This window comes from Pteronotus mesoamericanus, unplaced genomic scaffold, assembly GCF_021234165.1.
Source record: "Pteronotus mesoamericanus isolate MK-2021 breed Mesoamerican mustached bat unplaced genomic scaffold, CSHL_Meso_final contig_25, whole genome shotgun sequence".
In the NCBI taxonomy this organism is placed as follows: Eukaryota; Metazoa; Chordata; class Mammalia; order Chiroptera; family Mormoopidae; genus Pteronotus; species Pteronotus mesoamericanus.
This window is the reverse complement of record NW_026555105.1, coordinates 39,838,156-39,850,193: the sequence shown is the minus strand read 5'-3', so window position 1 is coordinate 39,850,193 and position 12,038 is coordinate 39,838,156.

Genomic DNA, 12,038 nt, shown 5'->3' with positions numbered 1-12,038 from the left:
CCTACTTTGTGTTTCTTTCTCAAAATTGCTGAGGCTATTTAAGGTCGTTCATGGTTCCATATAAATTTTTGAAATGTCTGTTCTATTTCTGTGAAATATGTCATTAGTATCTTAATAGGGATTGCGTTGAATCTATAAATTACTTTGGGTAGTATGGACATTTTGATGATATTAATTCTTCCAATCCATGAGCACGGTATATGCTTCCATTTATTTATTTCTTCCTTAATTTCTTTTTTCAATGTTGCATAGTTTTCTGCATACAGATCTTTTAAGTCTTTGGTTAAATTTATGCCTAGGTACTTTATTTTTTTTCTTGCTATATCGAATGGTATTTTTTTTCTGATTTCCTCTTCTTCTATTGCATTGCTGGTGTACAAAAATGCCTTTGATTTCTGAATGTTGACTTTGTATCCTGCTGTTTTGTCAAATTCACTTGTTAGGTTGAGGAGTTTTTTGGTAGAGTCTCCAGGGTTCTCTATGCACACTATCATGTCGCCTGCAAACAATGATAGTTTTACTTCCTCCTTACCTATTTGGATGCCTTTTATCTCTTTCTCTTGTCTGACTGCTGTGGCTAGGACTTCCAATACGATGTTGAAAAGAAGCGGTGAGAGCGGACATCCTTGGCGTGTTCCCAATCTTAGTGGGAAAGCTTTCAGTTTTTGCCCGTTGAATATGATATTAGCTGTAGGTTTTTCATATATGGCCTTTATTACGTTGAGGAATGCCCCGTTTATTCCCATTTTGCTGAGTGTTTTGATCATAAATGGGTGCTGTACCTTACCGAATGCTTTTTCTGCATCTATCGAGATGATCATGTGGTTTTTGTCTTTTCTTTTATTTATATGATGTATCACGTTTACTGATTTGTGTATATTGAACCATCCCTGCATCCCTGGGATGAATCCCACTTGATCGTGGTGGATAATCTTTTGAATGTATTGCTGGATGCGGTTTGCCAATATTTTGTTGAGGATTTTAGCATCTATGTTCATCAGCAAAATTGGCCTGTAGTTTTCTTTCTTTGTAGGGTCTTTATCTCGTTTTGGGATCAGGGTGATGCTGGCCTCATAGAAGGAGTCTGGGAGTCTTCCCTCCTCTTGGATTTTTTGGAATAGTCTGAGAAGGACAGGGGTTAGCTCTTCCTTCAATTTTTTGTAAAATTCTCCTGGGAAACCGTCTGGCCCCGGGTTTTTGTGTGCTGGCAGTTTCTTGATGACTGCTTCAATTTCCCCAGCTGTTATCAGTCTGTTCAGGCTTTCTGTTTCTTCCTCCTTCAGTGTTGGAAGATTATACTTTTCTAAAAATTTGTCCATTTCATCAAGATTTTCAAATTTCTTGGCATACAATTGTTCATAATAGTTTCTGATGATCATTTGTATTTCTGTGGTATCAGTTGTTATTTCTCCTCTTTCATTTCTGATATTATTAATTTGGGTCCTCTCCCTTTTTTTCTTGATGAGTCTGCTTAAAGGCTTGTCAATTTTATTTATCTTTTCGAAGAACCAGCTTCTGGATTGGTTGATCCTTTGAATTGTTCTTTTTGTCTCTATGTCATTCAGTTCTGCTCTAATCTTGACTATTTCCTTCCTTCTCCTTACTCTGGGATTTATTTGTTGTTGTTTCTCCAGTTCTTGAAGTTGTAGTGTTAGGTCTTTTATTTGAAATGTTTCTATCTTTTTAGGTAGACCTGTATTGCTATGAACTTCTCTCTCAGGACCGCCTTTGCTGTGTCCCATAGGTTTTGGATTGTTGTCTGTTCATTTTCATTTGTTTCCAGAAATTTTTTGATTTCTTGATCTTGATTTTTTGATCTCTTATCTCATTATTGACCCATTCATTGTTTAATAGTGCACTGTTCATTCTCCATGAGTTTGCAAGTTTTTGAGGTTTCTCTTTGAGGTTGATTTCGAGTTTCTAGGCCTTGTGGTCTGAGAAAAGGTTTGGTATTATTTCAATTTTCCTGAATTTGCTGAGGCTTGCTTTGTGTCCTATCATGTGGTCTATCTTTGAAAAACTGCCATGAGCATTTGAAAAGAATGCAGATTTTTCTTCTTTGGGATGTAAGGGTCTATATATGTCAGTTAAGTCTCTTTGATTCAGTGTGTCATTCAGCGCCACAAGATGTTTATTAATGTTTTGTTTGGAAGATCTGTCCACTTTTGACAGTGGGGTGTTGAAATCCCCTACTATCAGTGTGTTGCTGTCTATATCTTTTTTGAAGTCATCCAACAAATTCCTTATATACTTGAGGGCTCCTCTATTGGGAGCATATAAGTTTACACTGTTGATGTCTTCTTGATAGATTCTTCCTTTAAGTATGATAAAGTGCCCCTCTGGGTCTCTCTTTGTGGCCTTTGTTTTGAAATCTACTTTGTCTGATACAAGTATGGCAACCCCGGCCTTTTTCTCATGCCTATGTGCTTGGAATATTATTTTCCATCCCTTTACTTTCAATCTGTGTAGGTCTCTTGCTCTGAGGTGGGTCTCTTGTAGGCAGCATATGTGTGGGTCATGTTTTCTTATCTATTCAGCTACCCTGTGTCTTTTGATTGGGGCATTTAGTCCATTCACATTGAGAGATATTACTGTTAGAAACTTACTCATCTTTTCTCTTTGTACCTGTGTTCCTCTCTCTCTCATTCTTTTCCTTCATCTGCTTAAACCAGTCCCCTTAGCATATCTTGGAGTGCTGGTTTGGTAGAGATGTATTCTTTTAGCCTTCTTTTGTCTGGGAAATTCCGTATTTCTCCTTCTATTTTAATGGAGAGCCTAGCTGGGTAGAGCAGCCTTGGCTGTAGGGCCTTGCTTTTCATGGCTTGGAATATTTTTTGCCATTCCCTTCTGGCTTGTAGTGTTTCTGTTGAGAAGTCAGCTCCTAGGCGTATGGGGGCCCCCTTGTATGTTACTGTCTCCTTCTCCCTTGCTGCCTTGAGGATTCTGTCTTTGTCTTTGACATTTGCCATTTTAATGATGATGTGTCTTGGAGTGGACCTCCTTGAGTCCCTCTTGAGTGGGGTTCTCTGTGCCTCCTGGATCCATGAGAGCCTTTCTCTCCTCACATTAGGGAAATTTTCCATCATTACTTTTTCGAGGAGGTTCTCTATTCCTTGCTCCTCTTCTTCTCCTTCTGGTATCCCTATTATACGGATATTATTGCATTTCAGGTTGTCCTGCATTTCCCTAAATGCCTCTTTATTCTTTTTGAGCCGTTTTTCCATTTCTTCTTCTTTCTGGGAGCTTTTTTCTACCTTGTCCTCCATCTCTCTGATTCGATCCTCGGCTTCATCCAGCCTGCTTTGGGTTCCTTCTACTGTGTTCTTCAATTCAGAAATGGTATTCTTCATATCCTCTTGTGTCTTTTTGATAGTTTCTATGTCCTTTTCCAGGCTGATATAGTTTGCTGTAAGATCCTGATAGTTTCTCTGCTGTTTCTCATAGTTCTCTTTGAGCTGGCTGAGCTCATTGAGCTTCACTGTTTTGAATTCCATATCTGATAATTCCCTTGCCTCTATTTCATTGAGCTCTCTCTGTGGGGAGTCCCCTTTTCCACTCATTTGGGGGGAACTTCTTTTTCTTCCCATTTTTGTGAGAGTCTGTTAAGTATTTTTGTCCTTTACTTTTCTTTCTAGGCTTGCCTCTGATGATGTCAGTTGTTGACCGTATAGGGCCTTGGGTTGTTTGTTTGAGCCTTTCAGGAGTTGAATGCCTGTGTCTGACTCCTGTTTGGAGCAGCTCTGTGACCCCTTCGGTCAGGGCTGGGCTATTTTTGGGGATCTCTCTGTGCTCTCACGCGGGCTCCTTGACCACGTTCCCAGCACCTCAGGGTCCCCCACCTGCCTGGGCTCGCATGTGCTTGCCCCAGACCAGGGGGCTTATTTGCGACCTCGCGTACTCATCTGGCCCGCCTGGCAAACGAGCTCCCCAGCACTGGTCAGTTTAGGGTGGTCTATTGTGTATTTTCCCCTCTTTTGGCTCTTTGGGTGCGTTGCTTGCCCTCGCCAAATGGGGACTACAGAAATGGGAGGAAGTCAGCTCTGGGACTCTCTGGTTAATCCTGTTTCTGGTCTCTCCTCCAGGGACTCTGGGTAGCTCTACTAATTTTGTGGGCTGCCTCCGCAATCGCGGGCGGGTAGGTCAATTTACTCCTGCCCTTGCTGCTCTGCGCACTCCCTCGCAGGCCGTATGGGTGCCAGTCTGTGGGAGGCCTTGCCGGCTGGTGCAAGCGTTCGCCAGCCCACGTGGGTCACACACAAGCTCACCAACCCTCGCCGGTCACTTGGCGCAAGTGTGCGCGCCTGCTCTGGGTCTTTTGGGGGTGTGTATGTGTGCTTTTCGGCTTTTGGCCCTTTGGGGATGTGGCCTCTTCCTGCGCAATGGAGACTACGGCAAGGAGAAGGAGTCGGGACTCCCCGGTTCCTCCTCCCGTTCTTTCCCCAATGCCTCCGTTTCTAGTCTCCCCTCAGGGGCCTCTGGGCAGTTCTGTGACCCCTTCAACCAAGGATCCACCCCTGTGCGAACTGTGTTTCCATCGCAGGCAGTCTGGTTCCTGTGTGCCCCGCTTCTGCCTCTTTGGGGTCGCACCTTTCCAGCCCACAATGGAGACTATAGGATGGGGAGGGAGTCGGGACTCCCCTGTTCCTCCTCCCGTTCTTTCCCCATCGCCTCAGTCTCCAGTCTCTCCTCAAGGCTTTCCCAGCCAGTCTGCACTCAGCCCCGCAGCTCACACGCATACAAGCTGTGTGAGGAGCACACAAAAGGCAGGTTAATTGATTCCCTTTTGCCTGAGGGAGATGGTAGCTGAAGAGTGGGAGGTGCGTTATCACCAGGGCTCCACCAGCCACCATGTCAGTTCTCTTCACAAAGTTTTCCTCACCAGTCTTTTCCCAGGCACCAGCCCACCCTGCTGCCGCCTCTACCCAGCGATCAAGGAGGACGGCTGCCACTGCAACTTTTGCGTTTGCCCTTTAAATGTCTTTTTGCATCCCCAGCCACCTGTCTCTGGCAGAGAGCGCCCCTAAGCTTTTTGGGGTTGCGTTTTGTCTGTATTTTCTTGGCTTTAGCTGCTGTAGTTTAGGGGTTCCTGTTTATGATTCAGACCCCGTTCTTCTCGGGGGGAGCTAACTGGCCGTTTCAATGTCCCTCTGGTGCCAGTGCCCGTGGGCACCCAGCCCACCCTCTCAAGCCTCCACCACACTTCTCACCCGTTGGGATGTGTGAGAGTAGAATCCACTGTCCACGGCACCAAGGCTCCTCTCCCCTTATTGCTCCACTGCTTTCCAGGTGATTAGTCCATTATTTAGTTGCAATTCCAGTTTGGTTTTGGGAGGAGGTCAGTGTGACTCCCATTCACTCCTCCGCCATCTTCCCCTCTCCTCTCAATCATCTTAATAAAGTACAAGATCTTAATTATAAATCAGCCCTATAGAAAAATACTTTCCTTATTCCAAAGCATATATTAATTTATGTCAAGTGAATTATAAATAACAATGATCCTGTTCTCTTTATTGTTCTGGGGAAGATGTATTGATTTATTATTGTTATTATTCTTGCTCTTCAGTATTCAGTATTCCTCTCTTCAACAAAGCATTCTATTGTTTTCTTTTGCGGGGGCAGAGGGGATGGTTGCGGATATCCTATCCAGTTATAGTCTTGGTAGGAGGTAGTACCCACTTCCTACTTACAAAGAGAGCTAGCGCCTCAGGTTTTCTAACCCAGGGCATGGAGAAAGGGTGGACACAAAAACTGGGTATCTGAATAAAGCTTAGTTAATGGGTTCCTTCAGACTTTGAACTTAAAGATGCATGAATGGTGGGAGGTTCTTCACTGTCTTGGAAGCCACATGACCTATCCAGGCCTTCCAGAGCTGCCTTGGTATCTGATTTTCTAGTTATTTTCTAAGCCTGTTTCTCTCCACCGTTCCACTGATTTTGTGAGCCCAATATTCTTTTAATGAATTATATTTCACTTAAATAGCCAGTTGTTTTCTGATCCATGCAGTTGAGAATCTTGTCTGAAGTACCAGGTGAAAATAGTCTCAATTATGCGAAGTGAAATAAGCCAGTCAGAGAAAGACAAATACCATATGGTTTCATTTATATGTGAAAACTAAAGAACAAAACAAACTAACAGACAAAATAGAAACAGACTCACAGATACAGAGAATAGAATAACAGCTGTTAGAGGGAAAAGGGTTGGGGAAGACTGGGTAAAAGAGGTGAAGGGCTTAAGACAAAACAAAACAAATAAAAACCCTAAAAAACAAAACAAAAACACCTCAGAGGTAAACAAAAGTATGTTGATTACCAGGGATTAGGGGAGGTAGGAGAGGGGAAAGTGAGGTTAAATGTGATGGAAGGAGACTTGGCTTGAGGTGGTAAACACACAATACAATCTATAGATGATAGTTTATACAATAGTACACTTCAAACATATATAATTTTATTAACCAATGTCACCACAAGAAATGCACTAAAAAGAAAACATTCATATGTGAATTGGTAAAAGAATTTGTAATCTTGTTTAGCGTTTCCCAAGAATTATTGTTTCCTAAGAATTGAAATTCACTTTTTTTTAGAAATTATAGAAATTTTTAAGTGAAACAAACTGTGTGGTAAATGTCTGTATTTTGAGTGAAAGTTTCTGTTGACATTCTATAATCTGGATTCATTTTTAGGAAATCTAGCACCCAGTTCTAAATTAGGGAGTCAGTCTGATCTATAATAAACCTAATGGTGGCAACTTGTATATCGGAGGAAGATGTGAGGTAATGACCAAAGTTTTGCAAGCTTCTTACCTTATGTAATTTCATTTTTCTCTGTAGATTTTGTGCATCACCTTGTATTTAAGTTTTACTTCCTATTTAGATAGTTTCCCTGATTCCTTTTTCCAAGATTATTATTCAAACTTATTTTTTACTTATAAAATTTCTTTTATGGGCTTACATATTTTTCAACATTGATGTATATCCATAATTAAATACTGAAATGTTAAGACTGTTTTGATGATAAAAAATGAATATATACCCAAAGCAAATGACATCGTGGTTGAAAGGCATAGCTGTGAAAAAATCTGCTTGAATAAATTTAGAAAAACAGTTAGGCTTCTTTCCCTTAAGGCATTACTTTGTTATCAGGAGTCTATTAGACATATCAAATGGCAAATACATTTTCAAAAACTTTTTCAAATCTGTACTGAAGTGAAATTTTCATATAAAATGATTTATAGTCAACTTTAAAGTTAAGCATTAAATATCCTTACTTAACAGGCATTTGGAAAGAAAAGAAACTAATAGTTTCCTGCTAGAAAAGAAACTAATAGGAAATATATATATATACTTTTAATGTATACAGTAATATATCATTTGGAAAACAGAGACGCTGGGTTTCTTGTTTCTTAAGTATTGAGTTTTGCATTTCTTTTTTATAAAAGCCTGTCATCCCTTCTCCCTTAGGAATTTTAGGTAGGTGTACATTCTCAGGGGCACAATACGCATATTGAACAGATATTAAGTCAACATTTCAGGGTGAAAACCACAAGAAAAAACTTGAATTTATTAGATTGTAGTTTAAAAAAAAATAAGATTTCAAAGAGTCCCGTGATGAATAAAAACAGACCGTGTGTCACAGGGGTTCACCACAGGTTATCTCTTTGTAGCCATAGCATCCAAATGAAGATTCACAGTTTGTCTGACATGCTAAAAGATCTTTCTCCTGAGGACAAGCACAATGAGCTTAACTGACAAGAAAATTTGTCCTAGAGTTTGAATTTTTCCATATACTAAAACTAACATAATATTCATCACAATCAAGATTAATGTACAGGCACAAGATATTTTAGTCAATTTGAAAAAAAAACCCAAATCCTTCTATACAGGAAAAACTGCGATGAGTGTAAAATTGGGAAAAAAATACATTGACATTTAGATTTTCTAGAAACTGCACAGCTGGCAGGTTCAATCATCTAGAATGATTCCAACTATGCAAGTTAAAAGGTAAAAAAATTGTCTCTTACAGCAGTGACTGAATTTTGAGGCAAGAGGTGGCTGAAATTAAACGGGGAAGGCCTACCAGACAATCTCCTTTGTTGCTAGTAGCAACACCGGTTTTGGAGGAGATGAACGGGGCCAGAGCTGTGGGAGAGACAAATTATGGTTTCACAAATGATGAGTGATCTGTTTAAGAAGATGAGAAAGCCTGAAATACTTCTAAGAAAATAAGGGTAAAATTTTAAAATCGGGGTGCATAATATATAGTTAAATTGAAAACCTCGTACTGAACAACATTCCCAAAATATGCTGACTGAGATATTAATGAAACAGCAAATGAGTAAGTCCATCCATTTACAAATATTGATTAAATGCTGATGCTGGCCCTGTTCTGGATACAATCGTGGCAACAATGAATTATAGAATTCTTTGATAACTATTTACCATGAATGATGACAGAAGCTAAGGTTTTCACACAGGTCTTTGAAAGACCAATTTTCAGTACAATCGAAAAAAGTGGGAAACTGTAAAACTATGATCATCACAATTTAGCTGTAATAGTTGTTCAGTAATATTTGTTAGTTTACATTTATGTAAATAGAATACCAAAAAAAAAAATCTCAAATTCTGCTCTGGACAGTGTCAGGAATTGATTAGTGTTTCTATTTATTCTTTGAGCCTTCCTGGTCTCTCATCTCATTTTCCTTATTTTGCCATGATCAATGTGGCCACTGTCTTCCTGAACATTCAAATTCAATTTGCTGTCATCAGGAAAACAGGCTGCTTTTCTAGCAAGCAATAAAGGCAGGGAGTTATAAAGCTCTAAAGTCCCACACTCACCACCCCTCATTAGGATCTTGAAATACCTGCACATCCCCAATTCAGATCAGGTTGCCCATTTGTTACTGAGGAATGGTCTTAACCACTTGAGGGTTCTTAAATTCAATTTTTTTCAAGTCTGCCTGAAAATATCAAAGGTTCAAGAAATGTTTTCTACTTGTACTCACCTAGTACATTGAATAAAATTCTTTTGAATATCATTATGAATTTCTGAATTTTTATTTACTTAAAGTGTTGTAATCAATAAGTCTTTATTTTTTCTGATGATCAAATTAAACCACATTTGTTCATAAGAAGTCCCTTTAAACTTATGTTTCAGAGACTTTCCATTGATCTTTGGACACAGTATTATATTTATTCTCTATTTTCCAACTCCAGACCTGGAATTTGCCATTTCTCTAAAGAACCCTAATTACTTTGGGATGGGAATGATATTTGGACACCAAGATCTGGGTGCTAGGCATACTCATTGCTCCTGGATGCCATTGCTTCTAGGTCCTTTCCAAGATTTGAAGAACTATGAAACACAGCATTTTTTTTTAAATAAATAAATTGCTTTTAAATTTAATGGGATTGGAAAAGACCTAAAAGGCAAAATAATCTTGAACAAGGAAAATATACACTGTAAATCAAGACTTACAATAAAGTCTTTAGTAGGCAAGACAGAGAGATAATAGTTTAAGGTTAAACAACCAGACTAATGGAACAGAACAGGGTGTCCAGAAATAGACACTTACATAGGTTTAATTCATAATTGACCAAGGTACTAAGTTAATACAATAGGGGCAAGTCTTTTTATAAATATTGCAGGAACAACTACATATATGTATGAAAAAGAATAAACCATGATGCATGCATGTATTTTTAAATCATGAATTCAAATTGATATTTCTAGGTAAAATTTAACTTTACAGTTTTTACTTAATTGTTTGATGTTGATATTTGTGTGTCTCTTTTCTCATATGCTGACAATCTTAGTCCTAGGTAACAGTTAATATTTCTTTGCAGATCCTTTCATGCACTTAGCATATATCCGTCTAGGAAGGTACAATCAGAATACTATCTTTAAAAGTTACTTGAAATAATTATTTTGTCTATATAGTTATGTTACCAATTATATATGTGATTGGGTTCATTTATTTATTGTTTATCTGTTTATTTCCAATGATCAGATTTTATCTTTTTATTTTAATTTTCAAATATGTAAAACATATAAATGGTTCAACAGTTAAAACTTTTTGTTTGAAATATTAACTGTTACTTTGGATTAAGATTGTCAGCATAAGATTTACAGTGTATATTTTCCTTGTTCAAGATTATTTTGCCTTTTAGGTCTTTTCCAATCCCATTAAATTTAAAAGCAATTTATTTATTTAAAAAAAAATGCTGTGTTTCATAGTTCTTCAAATCTTGGAAAGGACCTAGAAGCAATGGCATCCAGAAGCAATGAGGTATACAGAGGTAAAAAGGTGTGCTTGGAGAAGACCCTTTGCCAACTCTTATCTGTTTCACTCCTTTCTCCATCCCACTTAGATAGGCCTTAAAGTTAGTTTTTGACTTATTATTCCAAATATTTTTTGGTGGAAAAAGCAAATAAATATGTATTTTATGTTCTGTCCATTGCTTTCATACTTAACAGTGTATCTGGAAGATTAGATCAAATGAGGAAACTTAGTACGTTTTCTCATTTTTTCTATGGTTGCATAATGCTGCATAGCATTACATTATATAGATGTATTGTATTCAACAAGCCACATTCAGATTTGGACACGTGCACCATACCCAATCAGATCCCATTAGGTAAGCACACTGGATTCTCTCCAGTATCTGGCAGTATTCATTTCTTTGGTCTGTTGCAATAAATTACCACAAATTAGGTGGGTTAAAACAATAGAAATTCATTTTCTCACAGTTCTGGGGTTCAGAAGTCTGAAATCAAGGTCTTTTCAGATTTGGGCTCCCTCTGAAAGCCCCCAAGGAAATTCTTCCTTGCTTCTCTCATCTTTTGATGGCTACAAAAGTCAGTGGGCTTGTGGCTACATGACAGCAATCTCCAGCTCTCTTTTCACATAGTTTTTCTGTATATCTTCTGTCTCTTATAAGAATATTCATTAGATTTAGGGCCTACCCAGATAATCCACAATGATTTCACCTCAAAATCCCTAATTTAATTATACCCACAATGATGCTTTTCCAAAACTCACAGTCACAGGTTTTAGGGATTAGGACACTGACATACCTATTCAACCCACGACACTGGCTATTATAAACAGTGCTGGAAGGAATAACCTCCTACATGTGGTTTATATTTGTGGAGTTATGTCTTCACAATAGATTCTGACAAGATTTCTGTGTCAAAGGGCAAATAACATGTACTTTTGCTAAATTCTCCTCCATAAAAGTTGTACTATTTTATACTCCTATTAGCTATGTTTTTCTATAGCTTTGCTTCCATAGTTTGTTGTCAAAACTTGTTTTTTCCTCTAATCCAAATAGTATTTCAGGGTGGTTTTCATTTGCATCACACATTTTTAAATCTTGATTTCATTATCTTTATTTATTGATGAAAGTAGGACATTTTTCAACAGCACCTGTCTGCAAATTACTTGACACCCTGGAACTCCAGTGATAAAAAATTAATTATGGAGCAAGTGATGCCCCCAAGGAGTTCACAGTACAGCAAGAATGATTTTGGAGAGCAATTATTTTTATTTATTTTAATTTCATACATGTGGGTGAAAAAAGCAACAAAATAATAATTTGTTTCTTAAAATTTTAGAGAAGACCTGGAGTTCTACATTTTCATTAGTAACTAGAGGCTAGATAGGATGGAAGTGGTGAATGCGTATGCACAAATGTCCGTTTCTGGTACCACCAAGTTTTTTCTTTCTTTTTTTTTCAATTATAGTTTATGTTCAATATTACTTTGTATTAGTTTCAGGTGTACAGCATAGTGGTTGGTCAGTTCTATCCTTTGCAAAGTGTTTCCCCGATATTTCCAGTATTGGTACTTTCATAGAGATTGCATTTACTCTGTAAATTGCTTTGGGTAGTACAGATATTTTAATGATGTTAATTCTTCTTATCCATGAGCACTGTATATGTGTATGCTTCCATTTATTTGTATCTTTTTCAGTTTCTTTCTTTACTGTCTTATAGTTTTCTGACTACAGGTCTCTTACCTCTGTGGTTAAGTTTATTTCTAGGT